This window comes from Antechinus flavipes, chromosome 4 (assembly GCF_016432865.1).
Source record: "Antechinus flavipes isolate AdamAnt ecotype Samford, QLD, Australia chromosome 4, AdamAnt_v2, whole genome shotgun sequence".
Classification (NCBI taxonomy): Eukaryota; Metazoa; Chordata; class Mammalia; order Dasyuromorphia; family Dasyuridae; genus Antechinus; species Antechinus flavipes.
In genome coordinates, this window is record NC_067401.1 from 381,946,679 (window position 1) to 381,961,265 (window position 14,587).

Below are 14,587 nucleotides of genomic sequence, written 5' to 3' on the forward strand. Positions count from 1 at the left end.
TAAAACAAATGAAAACTTGCCCCATGTGGCAGCATTCTCAGAAAGAATAATCTTGATATCTTGTCAAGAAAGTGAGTTAAATGGATTTGTTTAAGGAATTTCAATATCTACCATTTTAAAATGTTGCATATCCTGCTTCATCAGAAGCCATTTCAAATACTTGTTTATGATCACTTCTGTACATTTTCTTCACCTTCCCTTGCCTCCCTCTATAAATGATGAATTTCAGTTGCTAGATAAATAGATTCACCCCTTAAGTCACACACAAAAAGATAAAAATAACTTGTCCCTTAATAGTTTGTACATGTTTATTCCATATAAAAAACTGTTTTTAGAGCCACTCAGGATTAAAAAGTCAGAAATTTTTTGGATTCTTGGATTATCATAACATTTGTAACTCTCTATATGGAGCTTTAAAATGTTTTATGGATATCTTTTGTTATTTTTTCACTGTCATTTTCAGATACCATCCTACCATGAACCATTGAGCTCATTGTAACAAAAACATTTAAGCATTAAGTGATATTTAAGTGCTGACTGACAGCTGGATATGCCATATTCCATACCCATAGTCCCTCTACCTTTCTCTCTACTGACCATCTTGCCCTTCTTCTCTTCTTTGGATCTGAGATTTGTCATTACAGCTACTCAGGATTCACTTTGCCATTAATGTTCTTTTCCCTTTTACATTATTATACATTTAATAGTCTTTACATTGTCATACATCATATATATTTTTTTCCTGGTTCTGCTTGCTTTCCAATGTAATTGAGGGCACACATTCCAATCAGTTCATCTCCATCAATCTCATCAGTTCATACAAATTTTCCATAGGAAGCATTTTGATCATTGTAATTCCAAAAGCAAATCAGGACATGTTGGAACTTATCCTAGATGCAGACATGTGACCTCAATCCTCAATTTCAAGGCTGAATAAACTGGTAAATAATAATGATCTCTCTATTTTGAAAGTCTGTAATTTCATTAGTTTTTGGTACTTTTCTCCACTGACACAGATCACAATCTCCTCATGCCTTTTATAGTAGTCATCATGAACAGTCTTGGTTAAAAAATTCTTACCTAGTAGACAATTCTCTAGTATTGTATCAATAAGCTTAATTCTCCAAAGATAAACATACAGTCCCCAGACCATTATTCTAGAGTCTTTTCCAGTTTGCTTTACCTTCCAGGTTCCTCTTTGCTATCACAGCCTTTTTTGAGAACCACAATGAGGGTGTGAAGAAGATAGAGCTTTAGCTGATGAATAATCTTTTAAAAATAGTGTTCAGTAATGCCTGCTCATAATGTTATAGGGTTAACAACAACCCTGTGAGATCAGTTAACGTATTATCCTCATTTTACAAAAGAAATGTTCAAATAGGTGAAACATTTACCAATGAGGAAACAGGCTCAGGTGAATTGACTTGTCTCAGATCACAAAAACAGCAAGCCAGGTTCTGACTCCAAATCCAACATGATTTCTATTTTCCCATCCTTTTTCCTTCAGATCACATAGCAGAAAGTATCGGAGCCAAGGCTTGAATATAAATTGTATACCTTTTGCATTACGCCACAGGTATGAGAATAGAACCTAAAGTTTAACCATATCCATGATGAACACGAAGCACTGGCATCAAGCTTATCTGTAGGATGCTTTTTGAAATAAAGTAGAAATTCAATAAAGTAGAATTCAAGTAGAAAAATGTTGGGAGATTTTGTTTTTATTCTAAAATATGTTATCTAATAATGTCAATGTCTCTAAATGCCTAGAAGAGAAGACTCCTCTTTAAAAATTTTATTAAAGCTTTTTATTTACAAAACATGCATGGGTAACTTTTGAACATTGATCCTTGCAAAACTTTGTGTTCCAAATTTTCTCCCTCCCCTAGATGATAGGTAGTCCAATACATTTAAATATGTTAAAATATATGTTGTATATTAATATATGTATACATATTTATACAGTTATCTTACTGTACAAGAAAAATCAGATCAAGAAGGAAAAAAAAAACTTGATAAAACAAAATGCAAGCAAACTAATAGAGTGAAAATGCTATGTTGTCCTCTCTCTGGGTGTAGATGGCTCTCTTCATTACCGAACAATTTTAACTAGTTTGAATCATTTCATTGTTGTAGAGAGCTACGGAAGACTTCTCTTCTAGAAGGGTTGATGGGGGAATGAAAACTTTCATGCAGAACTACAGCGCTTGACACAAGTCACCAGGAAGATAAGAATGTCTTATGTGGTTGTTTCTTTACACAATCCTCCTTGCTGATTCAATTAGAGGAGATAAAAAGTTCAGTGGAGAAGCAGAAAAGATGGCAAGAGCTTGACTGAATAGAGAGTCCCTCTGCTTTCTGTCTAGCTTAAAAGCAATGGTTGGCTGACTCTTCTAGGAGAAAAAGCAAGACCAAAGTAGCAGTGATTAATTCAAGACACAAATGTCAATTCAACTTCAACCCATGAGTATTTCTGCTACTTGTATGACATTTGGCGAAACACAATTTCAGTGAGGAAAATTTCTGAAAAAATCATTTGATAGCTACCAAAACTGAACTAGCAGAGGGAGTATTATTGGACAAAATTCTAGGACAAATTACTTTTAGGAAGGTATCTTGTGAGATGGGAGTCTTTTTCTCTCTCATCAAGTGGTCCTGTGTGAAGCTCCCTTTTTAAGGAAGCCAGAATTAAGCTGAATAATATTGAATTAGGAGACCTGTATCTATATTGACACTATCCTCATTAGTTATGTAAAAATCACAATTTTCTCAATATATTATGTTAAATAGGAATACTATCTTTGTTATAGGACATTTAAACTTTAAATGTTTTATACAAATGTGAATTATTTGCGTTTGAATTTATGGCTTCATCAAAATGACCACTTTATCTACTAATATAAATATGGCCTATCTATAGAATCTCATCTGGTATGGCTCATCTAAATCCACAAATATTTTTTTAGAAGATCTAGCCAACATAACTGATATGGCCCTCTAGGTCTTGCCATTCCTGGGGATCTAGACATAGCAAATGATTTTGTAGGTAATAGTTCTACCCTCAGGCTAACCATCATAGTGAACGGAAGCCTGCATTGGGCTAGGGAGAGATGAATTTTTAAAATCCTGCCTCAGATTTTTACTAACTGGAAGACCCTGAATAAATTGCTTAACCTTTCTCAACATCAGTTTCTTCATCTGTAAAAGGAGAATAATTTCCATAGGTCTTATATAACTATTAGTATCAAACAAAATAATGTTATGTCAAAAGTTTTGTAAACATTTGAGTACTAGATAAATGTCATTTTAGCATCCCTGACTCGATATTCATAATCAAGCTATCTCTTTATAAAGTCGTATAAATCTTTGATGATGCTTTTTCATCTACAACAACTACAGGTCTTTCCATTGACCTTTAAGTCACTTTAAAATGGAATTCTTCTGCAATCATAGTCTTGCACGAATCAATGCCCCGCACAGTGTCAGATACATAGCATACTTTAATATTTGTTGACTGACTCATGGGTTTCAATAATTCAGTATGTTATAGTTATCCCTAAAATATCTTGCTCTCTTCTGACCCTATTCTAAAATATTTTCTAGTTTTCTTTGATAGGGACTTTTCTGTGATATATTGAACCCTTTATTGTGGAAACTATTTTCTTTACTTTGGAGGAGAAAATATCCAACCTCTCCCCCTTTTTACTTTCTTCTGTCCTTTGCAAGCTTAGATGTAACAGCTAGTCATCAGTTGGGTGTTGTCATTTATTGCCTATTCCAGTTAGTCATTCCTAGGGATCAAGAGATAGTGAACGATCAACTCACAGTGAGTTTATCAATTTTTTATATCAATTTTTTTTTCAATTGCCCATCTTCCAATTTTGGCTCTGCTGCTGCTTAATTTCACAGATCTAATATTATGTATAATACTTTGTCATGATCAAGAAGCCTTAAGAATTACTAATTAAAATGGAAAGAGCTATTCTTAAGGGCAGTAATTCATATAATGAAGACTCTGTGTTGCTCTCTTTTAGTGACTAATGAAAGAATTAAAAAAAAAACTTTAGTAAACTAGTAAATTTACAGACAGCATAAGTGACATAAATGGAGCATTCTCATATCAATGGTGAATTCACTGAAGTAGGCTTTGCTAACTTAACCTTCATGTGAATGAAAGAAAACTATCCCTTATTTTCTTGCTTCAAATAGAGATCTAAGTCATATTCACTTTTTTTCTAAGACATTGTTGGTCAAATCTGTAGGAGGAAAAATTCATCCCTGTGGTGCAGCTAGAGATGTTGGATATTTTGGAGATTAAAATAGTTAATAAAAAATTACTGGCTTTCCATACTCTTAATTGTGCTTCTAAAATAATATTTGCTGGTTATTGATGAGGAAACGGAGGAGCAAAAGAGTGACATTTCCCTATCCTTAGTTCAAAGCCAGGCAAAAGCCAGGTTCCAGATATTACCTCTAGGACTCTGTTTTGGCAAATATCTGTGGGTTTCAGTACATATGTTAAAATGCAATCACTTTTGCTAAAAAGCCTCTCACTTTGGGGAGGCAGAATTATGATTCAGTGAAAAAGCTCAGGATTTGGAGATCAAAGCTTGGGTTCAAATCCTCCTCCATGTTCACTGCTTATATCATGTTGAACAAATAATTCCATCACTCTGGACCCATTAATTTCTTCTATAAAACAAAAGGGCCACACATTGATTTCTAAGATCTTTTCCAACTCTGAATTTAGGATCCTATGTTCCTAAAATTTGTTACAAATTAATGAAAATATAGAGAATGGAGAATTAAACTGAGACTTATTTTCACCAACCTGAAAGCCTATGATTTTCATCCTGAAAACTGTCACTTCCCTCTAAGATTTATAGGGAATATTTAATTACCTCAATGTTTCTCTTCTGTCTCTATGTGCAAGTCTATCCCTGTCTTCTATTCCAAATCAATCAATAAACATTAAATGCCTAATATGTACCAGACATCTTTGCTGTTCTATGCATTGGAGAACTTGGGCAGCTCATGCACTGCCCAGCATTTTGGATCTCCCAGAGGAAAATGGAGGTATGCAGAGAAAGTCACCCTTGAACCCCACCCCACCCACCCTCACCCACTCCACACACACATCTTACAGACAACTAGGGAACATGGTGGACTGAGTAAGATCTGAGTTCTTCTTGCCTCTGACATGATCTGTGCAACTTTGGACAAGACACTTAAATTCCACTTCAGTTTCTTTATAAAATGGAGATACTAGCACTTCAGTTATAGTGAGAATCAAATGAGATAATACACAAAGCATTTTATAAACTTTTAAAGGACTGTATAAATACTAGCTATTAAAATCAGACAGTGGATGGAGTGCTGGGTCTCGAGTCAGGAAGACTCCTCAAATCCATTCTCAGATACTTCCTAGCTATGTGACCCTGGGCTAGTTGCTTAACTCTATTTACCTCAGTCTCTTCATCTGTAAAATAAATCAAAAAGGGAAATGGCAAACTACTTCAGTATCTTTGCCAAGAAAACCTCACAAAAAGTCAGACATGACAAAAACGATGGAATAATAACAAAAAAAAATCTATCGATTATGATGCCCTATATTAAAGCCAGCTATTTCGCCCCCTGTTAGCAGGTTTGCCCTCCTAACTAGGCAAAGATTTTCCTCTTGGCAGCTTTTAAATATTGAAAAAGAGAATCACAAGGAAAGCAATCACACCCTCCCTTCTCCCCCATTTCTTCAGCTGATGCTCATATGGTGTGATTTTTAGTTCCCTCACCGTCAAGGTCACCTTCTTCTGGATTTCTTCAGCTTGTCAATGCCTTTCCTAAAATATGAATTTCTCTGTCACTTTGCATAAGGAATATGCATTCCTTAGCATTCATCAGAAGGACCAGAACACTAGTTGTGCTAAGGAATGAAGATAGCACGGTAAATTGTGCTAATCAATAATTTTATTAATCCAATATATTCAGTTCTAGAAATAAAATACTTTCGATTATTCTGTTTTGTTTTTTTAACTTGACCATGCAGAAAATGTTTGCTCTTAAGTATCCAGCTTTTGCTCAGTGCTCTATGAAAAGTAGCAAGGTATATGTTTTCTTGGAGCTTGCACTCACGTCCTCCTATATGTGGAAACTAAGAGTCAGCTTTGCCTTAGGGAGTAACTTCCTCATTGTGATGGGCTGATGCATGTTGTAAGGGAGAGGAAAGAACCACTAAAGTCATTTTCTCATGTCTCAAAGATATTGAGACTCATAGAAGAGGAGATGAACAAGTATTTAAAGGCTATTTGGATCTGCCAGATATGGTTACAGTTGAAATTGCCCCTCTCCCCAAAAATCCCCTATCCCCAGTATGGGCCTAAAGAAGCAAGCACATGAGCATGACTCATTTTTGGAAAGTATCCTCAAAATATCTAAGAGCAGTCTGCTCTCTCTATCCCCTGGACATAATTTTGCTGCACGGATGGACCACCTGCTATTATAACTTTGACATCCGAAAAGCTTCCTGTGTGCTGCAAGGAGATTGCACATGCGTGGGTGAATCTGCAGGCTGTTTGGAAGTATTTTAAAACATGCTCTTTAGAGGAAATGATCTTTTCCTGTTTCAGAGACTGGAGTGTTGCCCCATCTTATCAAAACTGCTCTGTGGGCTTGCTCACAAATACCTAAAAACACCATGCTACAGATGGAAGGCAGTAGGAGACATACTGAGCTAATTTCCCTCGCGTGATGCTACCCGGAGGACTCAAGCTGTCAGTATCCTGAAGAAAAACAATTCGCTCAAAGAGAGATGGCAGCCAGAGGAAAAGGAAGCATGAAAGCTTTGAAGGGCTCAGCCGTTAACAGCTCCTCCCCACCTCAGTTCAAAACTCAGAATGCCTAATGGGAAATTATTACAAGCCACAGGCCAAGCATGTTCAGCCTGGGTTAGCTGGGTGGTCACGGAGAGATTAGCAAAGAATAGGTGATACAGCTCCGTTCTTAGTGTTGCTGTCTACCTCAGGAAATGTTCTGAAACCCTAGTTTTGATTGTCCTAAGAAAATGTTTTGAATGAATAAACAAAACTGGTCTCTAAGCCAGGTGATACATACATCTCAGTATACGACTGTCTTGTAAAAGAGCTTGCATGGGTGAAAAGATCTCTGATGCCTTTGTTCACTACATTTTATAAGTACTGATAATAGCTTTCTACCTTAGATTATTTTCATTTAATAGGATTTTTTTTCCTCTCCATTTTTTTGTTTGTTTTGTTTTCTCCCCCAATTATTATGTTTAAGGGTTCTGGGGAGGCTGTCTTCTATATGTTTATTTAAATCCACTTTTTCCTTAGAGACATAACAGAAAGCTCTAAATTCTGTCCAAAGGGCAAAGTTAGGAGTATTATGTGAAAGTGGTAGAGAGGCTGATTTAGGTTCAATTAATTTTTTAAAATTAAAGCTTTTTATTTTCAAAATGGATAGTTTTCAACAAAATCATATGTTCTAAATTTTTTCCCTCCCTTCTCCCCAACCCCTCCCCTAGATGGCAAGTGATCCAATCTATGTTCAATATGTGCAATTCTTCTATATATATTTCCACGAATATCATGCTGTACAAGAAAAATCAGATCAAAAAGGGAAAAATAATGAGAAAGAAAACAAAATACAAACAACAAAAAGAGTGGAAATACTATGTTGTGATCCACACTCAGTTCCCACAGTCATCTCTCTGGGTGCAGATGACTCTCTTTATCACAAAACCATTTGGAACTGGTCTGTAATCATCTCATTGTTGAAGAGAGCCATGTTTAAGTTCAATTTAAATAAAAATCTCCTGACAAGAGTGTCCAAAAGTGGCAAGAAGGGATGGCTTCCTAAAAGTAGTGGATTTCCTCTCACTACAGATTTCAAGCTAAAGTTTGATTTCTTCACAATAAAATTTTAGAGGCTATTTCTGTCCAGGTTCAATAGATGGCCACTAGGGTCCTTTCCAGCTCTGAGGTTCTGTGATTCAGTGCTTTCTTGATAAAAGTCTGGCATTTACTTGCCCTCTAGCAGAATCCTTTTCTCCTTTAAGCACTGGTGTACTATATAGTACATTTGTGAACAAAATGGTGTTAGTGTTGGAGTTTTGTTTCCCTAAAAAGATTAATGATTAATGGCAGTCAATAAATATTAAAGCTCCTACTATGTGCCAGGCACTGTGCTGGGAATACAAAAAGAAGCAAAAAAAAAAAAATGCCCATACTCTCAAAGGATTCAAATAGGGAGACAGCAAGTAAACAAATATGTACAAACTGTTTATGGGCTAAACAGGAAATAACCAAGAGAAGGAAGGCACTAGATCTAAGAGGGGTTGAAAAGGGCTTCTTGTAGAAGAGGAAACTTAAAGTAAGCCTTGACAGCCAATAGGCAGAGATGATACATAGAGAACAGCCAGAGAAGGGATAGTGAGGGGGGTGGGAGGGTAGTAAGAGGGAGGAAGAGAATGATCAGCACAGAGATGGTAATTAAATCAGGGAGAAAAGAAAAGGACCCAAGACAGAACCTTGTGGAATATCTACAGTTAAAGGGTATGCCTTGAAATACATTTTATTTATTTATTTTAAACTTAAATAGAAAATAGGAAAATTTAAAAATTGCCATGTGCACAGCAAAACATAAGAGCATTCAAAATATAAAGCAATAAATTTCCATTTCAAGAAATCTAATATAATTTGTACTATATATTGTGTTCAGAATTGCTCATCTTTTCTTTGCTTCCTTGTAAGTTTTATTTTCTCTACTGTGTACTTTTTTACTTTGTTCTTCTTTCCCTCTTCCTTCTCTCTCCCCCAAGAAGGGTTCAATTAAGCATAGCACTCTCTCTCTCTCTCTTTATATATATATATATATATATATTCACACATAGATATGCATAGAAATCTAGTCACACAAATATACAATTATACATTCATATGCATCAGTGTAAGACAATACTATGCTTTTTATGATGTTTCTCTGAAGATGGATAACTTATTTCATAAGTCACAGTCTTTCCATATTTTTCTAACTCCAACAACTTGTCACTTCCTATTCTATAGCAATGTCTAGCTTTATACTGTATAGTTATTTCAAGTGGTCTAAATATTGACTAATATAGCTGACATATAGTGTAGTTTCCCTATTTCTCTCTTTTGATTAAATCTACTTTAGCTTTAATCCTGTCTGAGATCATGATTACCACCCCTGCCCCTTATACATAAATTCTACTGCTGATTTTTATATTTGTATATATCTATTTCTTCTTTCTCCTGACTCTTCTACTTTACTTCAATCTACCTTGTTCTCCTTAACCTACCTCTTCCAAAGATACCTCCCTTATCCTCTCCCCCATCCCTCTTTATCCCATTCCTGTTAATATATATATTTCTGCACCCCCTTGCATCTTATTCCCTCACCCTCTTATTTCTTTATAAATTTAGGAGACTTGCATTCTAAATGCATATGTTGTTCTTTCTTTAACCTAGATCTGATGTGAGTAGGGTTCCCTGTACAAATCCCTCCCTTACCTTCTTCTCCTTCCTATCCCCTGACCTTCTTATTTTTCTGAATTTCTGAATTTAGAAGACTTGTATAGTTTTATAGATATATATGTATTTTTTGCTCTTAAGCCTGATGAGACCAGGGTTTCAGAACTACCAGTTCTCCTCCCCCATTTAGTTCCTCTTATATGGGACTTGGAAGACCCCTACCCAAAATGACTACTCAGAAATCACTCAAAGTAGAAAGCAGAAAAATTGTTTATTATAGCATCTCATGAGAGGTGGGCAGTCCAGCTGCAAGAGATAAAGGAAAATGAAAGTACTCACAGCAGGAAAGCCAAAGAATCAGTGAATATACACAGCTTTTATAGATTTTGTTACAAGAGATTACATCACAAATAAGAGAGCATTGGGGGGGAGCATCTAATTGGTTGTTGCTATCCAGAGAAATTGGAATGGAAGGTTTCTGGCTTAGGCCTTCAGGATAATCGAGCCGACAGTAGTCAAGCTAATAGACTATATATCGATAAATGTCAAATACTGATAAATGTCACCAACTTAGGTTAAATAAATATGCCTTTAACTAACTAAAGTTTAAGAAAATATAGGCCTGCACAAGTTGTACTTATGCAGGTCATAGGGAAACCCAGGAATAATTGTTTTGTCTTGTTTGTGAGGGAAATGTGGAGAGCCTGGAATTTTTGGACCTTCTCCACTATCTTCCTAGAATCTTCTCTAGATACATTTTTCAAAAAAAATTATCATCTTTCTTTATCAGACTTAATTTATATTAACTTTGACTATTTTTAAAAATCAAAGCTATTTTCTTTTTTTATAATAGCCTTTTATTTTCAAAATACATAGATATTTTTCAACATTCACTCTTGCAAAAACTTTGTGTTCCAAAAATTTCTCCCTTCTTTCTTGTACTCTCTCCCCTAGACAGCAAGTAATCCAACATATGTTAAACACATGCAATTCTTTTATAGATATTTCAATATTTATCATGCTGCCCAAGAAAAAGCATCCCAAAAAGGAAAAAAAATGAGAAAGAAAACAAAAAGCAAGCAAACAGCAACAAAAAGGTGAAAATACTATGTTGTGATCCACATTCAGTCCCAACAGTCCTCTTTCTGGATGCAGATGGCTCTTTCTATCATATCTATTGGAATTAGCCTGAATCACTCCCTTGATGAAAAGAGCCATGTCCATCAGCATTGATCATCACATAATCTCGTTGTTGCTCTGTACAATATTCTCTTGATTCTACTCACTTCACTTAGCATCAGTTCATGTAACTCTCTCTAGGACTTTCTGAAATCACCCTACGGATCATTTCTTATACAGTAATAATATTCCATAATGTTCATAACTTATTCAGCCATCCCTCAACTGATGGGCATTCATTCAGTTTCCAGTTCCTTGTCACTATAAAAAGAGCTGCTACAAACATTTTTGCATATGATCTTTTTGGGATACAGACCCCGTACAGACACTGCAGAATCAAAAGATTTGATAGCCCTTTGACCATAGTTCCAAATTGCTCTCCAGAAGGGTTGGATTAATTCACAACTCCACCAATAATGTATCATTGTCCCAGTTTTCCCATATTCTATCCAACATTTATTATCATCTTTTCCCGTCCTCTTAGCCAATCTGATAGGTGTGTAATGGTACTTCAGAGTTGTCTTAATTTGCATTTCTTTAATCAATAGTGATTTAGAACATTTTTTCATATGACTAGAATTTTCTTTGTCTGAAAATTGTCATATCCTTTGATCACTTGTCAATTGGAGAATGATTTGTATTCTTATAAATTTGAGTCAATTCTCTATCTATATTAGAAATGTGGCCTTTAGACTGCTTGCCATCTAGGGGAGGGGGTGGAGGGAGGGAGGGAAAAAAAATCGGAACAGAAACGATTGTCAATATAAAGTAATTATTAAATAAAAATTAAATAAAAAAAAAGAAATGTGGCCTTTATTAGGAGTTCTTAGATATAAAATTGTGTTCCCAGTTTTCTGCTTCCCTTTTAATCTTGACTGCATTAATTTTATTTGTACAAAACCTTTTTAATTTAATATAATCAAAATTATCCATTTTGCATTTCATAATGTTCTCTAGTTCTTTTTTGGCCATAAATTCATTTCTTCTTCACAGAGCTGAGAGGTAAACTATCTTTTGCTCTCCTCATTTGTTTATGATATCACCTTTTATGTTTGAATCATGAGCCCATTTTAACCTTATATTATTATAAGGTATTAGGTTTTTGGTTTATGTCTTGTTTCTGCCATATTCTTTTCCAATTTCCCCAGCAATTTTTGTCATATAGTGAGTTCTTATCCCAGAAGTTGGAGTCTTTGGGTTTATCAAACACTATAATCATTGACTTTCATGTGAGATACATTTAAAAAAAATTTTTTTTTAAGACACTGCAGGCTATCTCTCACAGATTAAAGGCACAGGGTCTATCCACAAACATGCTTTGACATGGAAGCTGTTCCATTTCTACTTTGGACAGATTCAATTCCCTCCCCTCCCTAAGCAATTTGGTGGTCCCCTCTGTTCTTCAGGGACTCATTATAGTCATACTGTACCAAGTATAGGCACCCAATCAGCATAGTATACTCCAGGTCTTCTTAAACTTTTTTCCCATCATGACCCCATGTTGGCTGAGAATTTTTTATTCAACTCCATCTTAAATCTGAGCCAAAGTGTTTCTGGCAGCATTCGTGCATGCACAATGCAAAATGAGCAAGTCATATGTTCAGAACCCAGGCTGCAGTGAAGCAATATGGGCAAGCACTGCCAGAAACACCTCGGATTCATTATTTGTTTGATTTTGAATTTTTTGGTCGTGGCATTCAGAAACTTTTTACTGTTGCCCATTTTTCATGACCCCTACATTCAGTTACCCAGTTTAAAAAGCTTGGGTCTACTCCAGTTCAGAATTTCTAAGCCCAAGAGAGCCTCAAACTTAGCCTCCCTGATAACTGATGGTGGTACAAGCATGTACCACCACGCCCAGCTCAAGTTCACAAATTTAAAAAGAGGATTTTTTTTTTAACTCAAGCCAAACTAAAAGTAACACCTTGGGAGTCTAGTTTTTCTGCTGGCCAAGTCAAGTTCTCACTTAGGGGAGCTCAGCTACTGAAGAATGTCATGTTCTGTAGCTTTAGGAGGTAGGTGTTATAATGGTGATTGCATTGATTAAATGCCAGTTAGCTCTGGAAACCTCTCAAAGGCTTCTGCTGCATGGCTGAAATTGGGCATTCTGCCTGGTATTAGATCAAGGCTAGATAATCCAGGTCTGATGGCTGGTCTGGGAGCGTTAGCAATTACATGTCTCATGTACCTTAATCAGCAATGCACTAACCATTACTGCAATCAAAAAAAAAATCCCACCTCAAAATCATTCCTTAGGCTCTGCTTTATTTTTCTGCTCACATGAATCTGAGCATCTGACCCACTGATCATTAAGTCAATCCGATGAAGTCCTCCCCGGGGGACAGCTGCAGCCGTCCTGACAGATCTCTTACAGCCAACCAAGAGCCTGTCTAGAAGGATGAGGCGACTAATCTGTCCAGGCCCTGGCCACTCAACTGGGTATCTCTGAACACTGTTCCATTAGCAGTCCCACAACACGCTCGTTGTCTGGGATTCTTTCCACTGAAATTTTAGTCTCATCCATTTCACGGACAGGCCCCTCTCACCATGCTGGAAAATCCTTTTGGTTTGTTGCTTACATACCTTGATTTAGTGGGAAAAGTATTGGATGTGGATTTAGGAGCACTTTGGGTTCAAATCCTGGCTCTAACACTTACTTGCTGTGTGACTTTGAATAGTTTCCACAATTCTCTGAGCTTCTTTTTAAAAATAGGGCTAATAGTATTCAAAATCCCTCACAGGGTTATTGGGTGAAAAGTACTTTGTTAATCTTAAAGTGCTATAGAAATTATTATTATACCTGCTAGAGGTAAAGATGGTAAATAAAAATAACCTGATGGAGTATTTTAGTTTTATTTGCAAGACTGATTTAGTTCTATACAGATACATGTTTTTATCCCTCCTCTATGGAGTTTGGTTTTTTTTAAGGCCTTTGCTAAATTCCTTTAGTTTCTAGTTTGACTTTGCTGTTTTTTACTTTGTTATTACATCAGCTCAAATTGCCTTGTAACTTCCAACATGAAACACAACCCAACTCCCTAGGAAGGAGTCTTATGATCCCAATCAACCTATTATTGTTCAGAGGAAGCCCTAAAGTATTGAGCAGTAGACAGGCTGTTAGAGTAGAGTTATTTTTAGTCAAATAACCTGGTCTTGATTTGATGGGATTTGGCTATCAAAAGGTATAAGTATGTTTAGAAGAAGCCTCTTTCTAGCCAATATCAGTCTTGCGCTCATAGAATATAATTTATTATATATATAAATAATATATTAGCCAGAAAGAGGCAGAAATGGAGCTGAGATTGCTCATAGCGACACTTTTGGTCCTAATAGAAATAAAGGAGGGAGCCCACCCAGTGAGAACAGAGGCATGAGTGGGAATTCCGTTAACTTCAATAAGGAAATATAAAGGTCAGAAGTCCAGATTTGGTTGAAAAGAAAATTCACACACATACACACACAAAACCTCCTATCTATGTTCTCCTACCCCCATCGGATTTCTATCCACTAGATGGAGCAAGGGACCAGCTATTAGAGAGATGCAAATCCGAACAATGTCTTTTCCTCAATAGGCCTCCAAGGAGTTTAGGACACACATAGGGAAATGGAGCTTCTATAACTGATTCCATGTTCATTTACATGCACCAGAAGCCCAACTTACCAGTGAATGGAGATTTGCCGTTTCTGACAAGATTTCTAAACCCTCAGAGCAAATCTCTCTTGCCATTATTATTTCCCTTCAATCTAAGATTCTTGTAATAGATAATAGCGCTGGCAGGGACCCCAGAGACCATTTTGTCCAGACCTTTCACCATATAGATGAGGAAGCTGAGATCCAATGGCCCAAGGCCACGTAGAAGGTCAGCTTCCGAGGCAGGATTTGTCAGCGACCAGCATTTTCC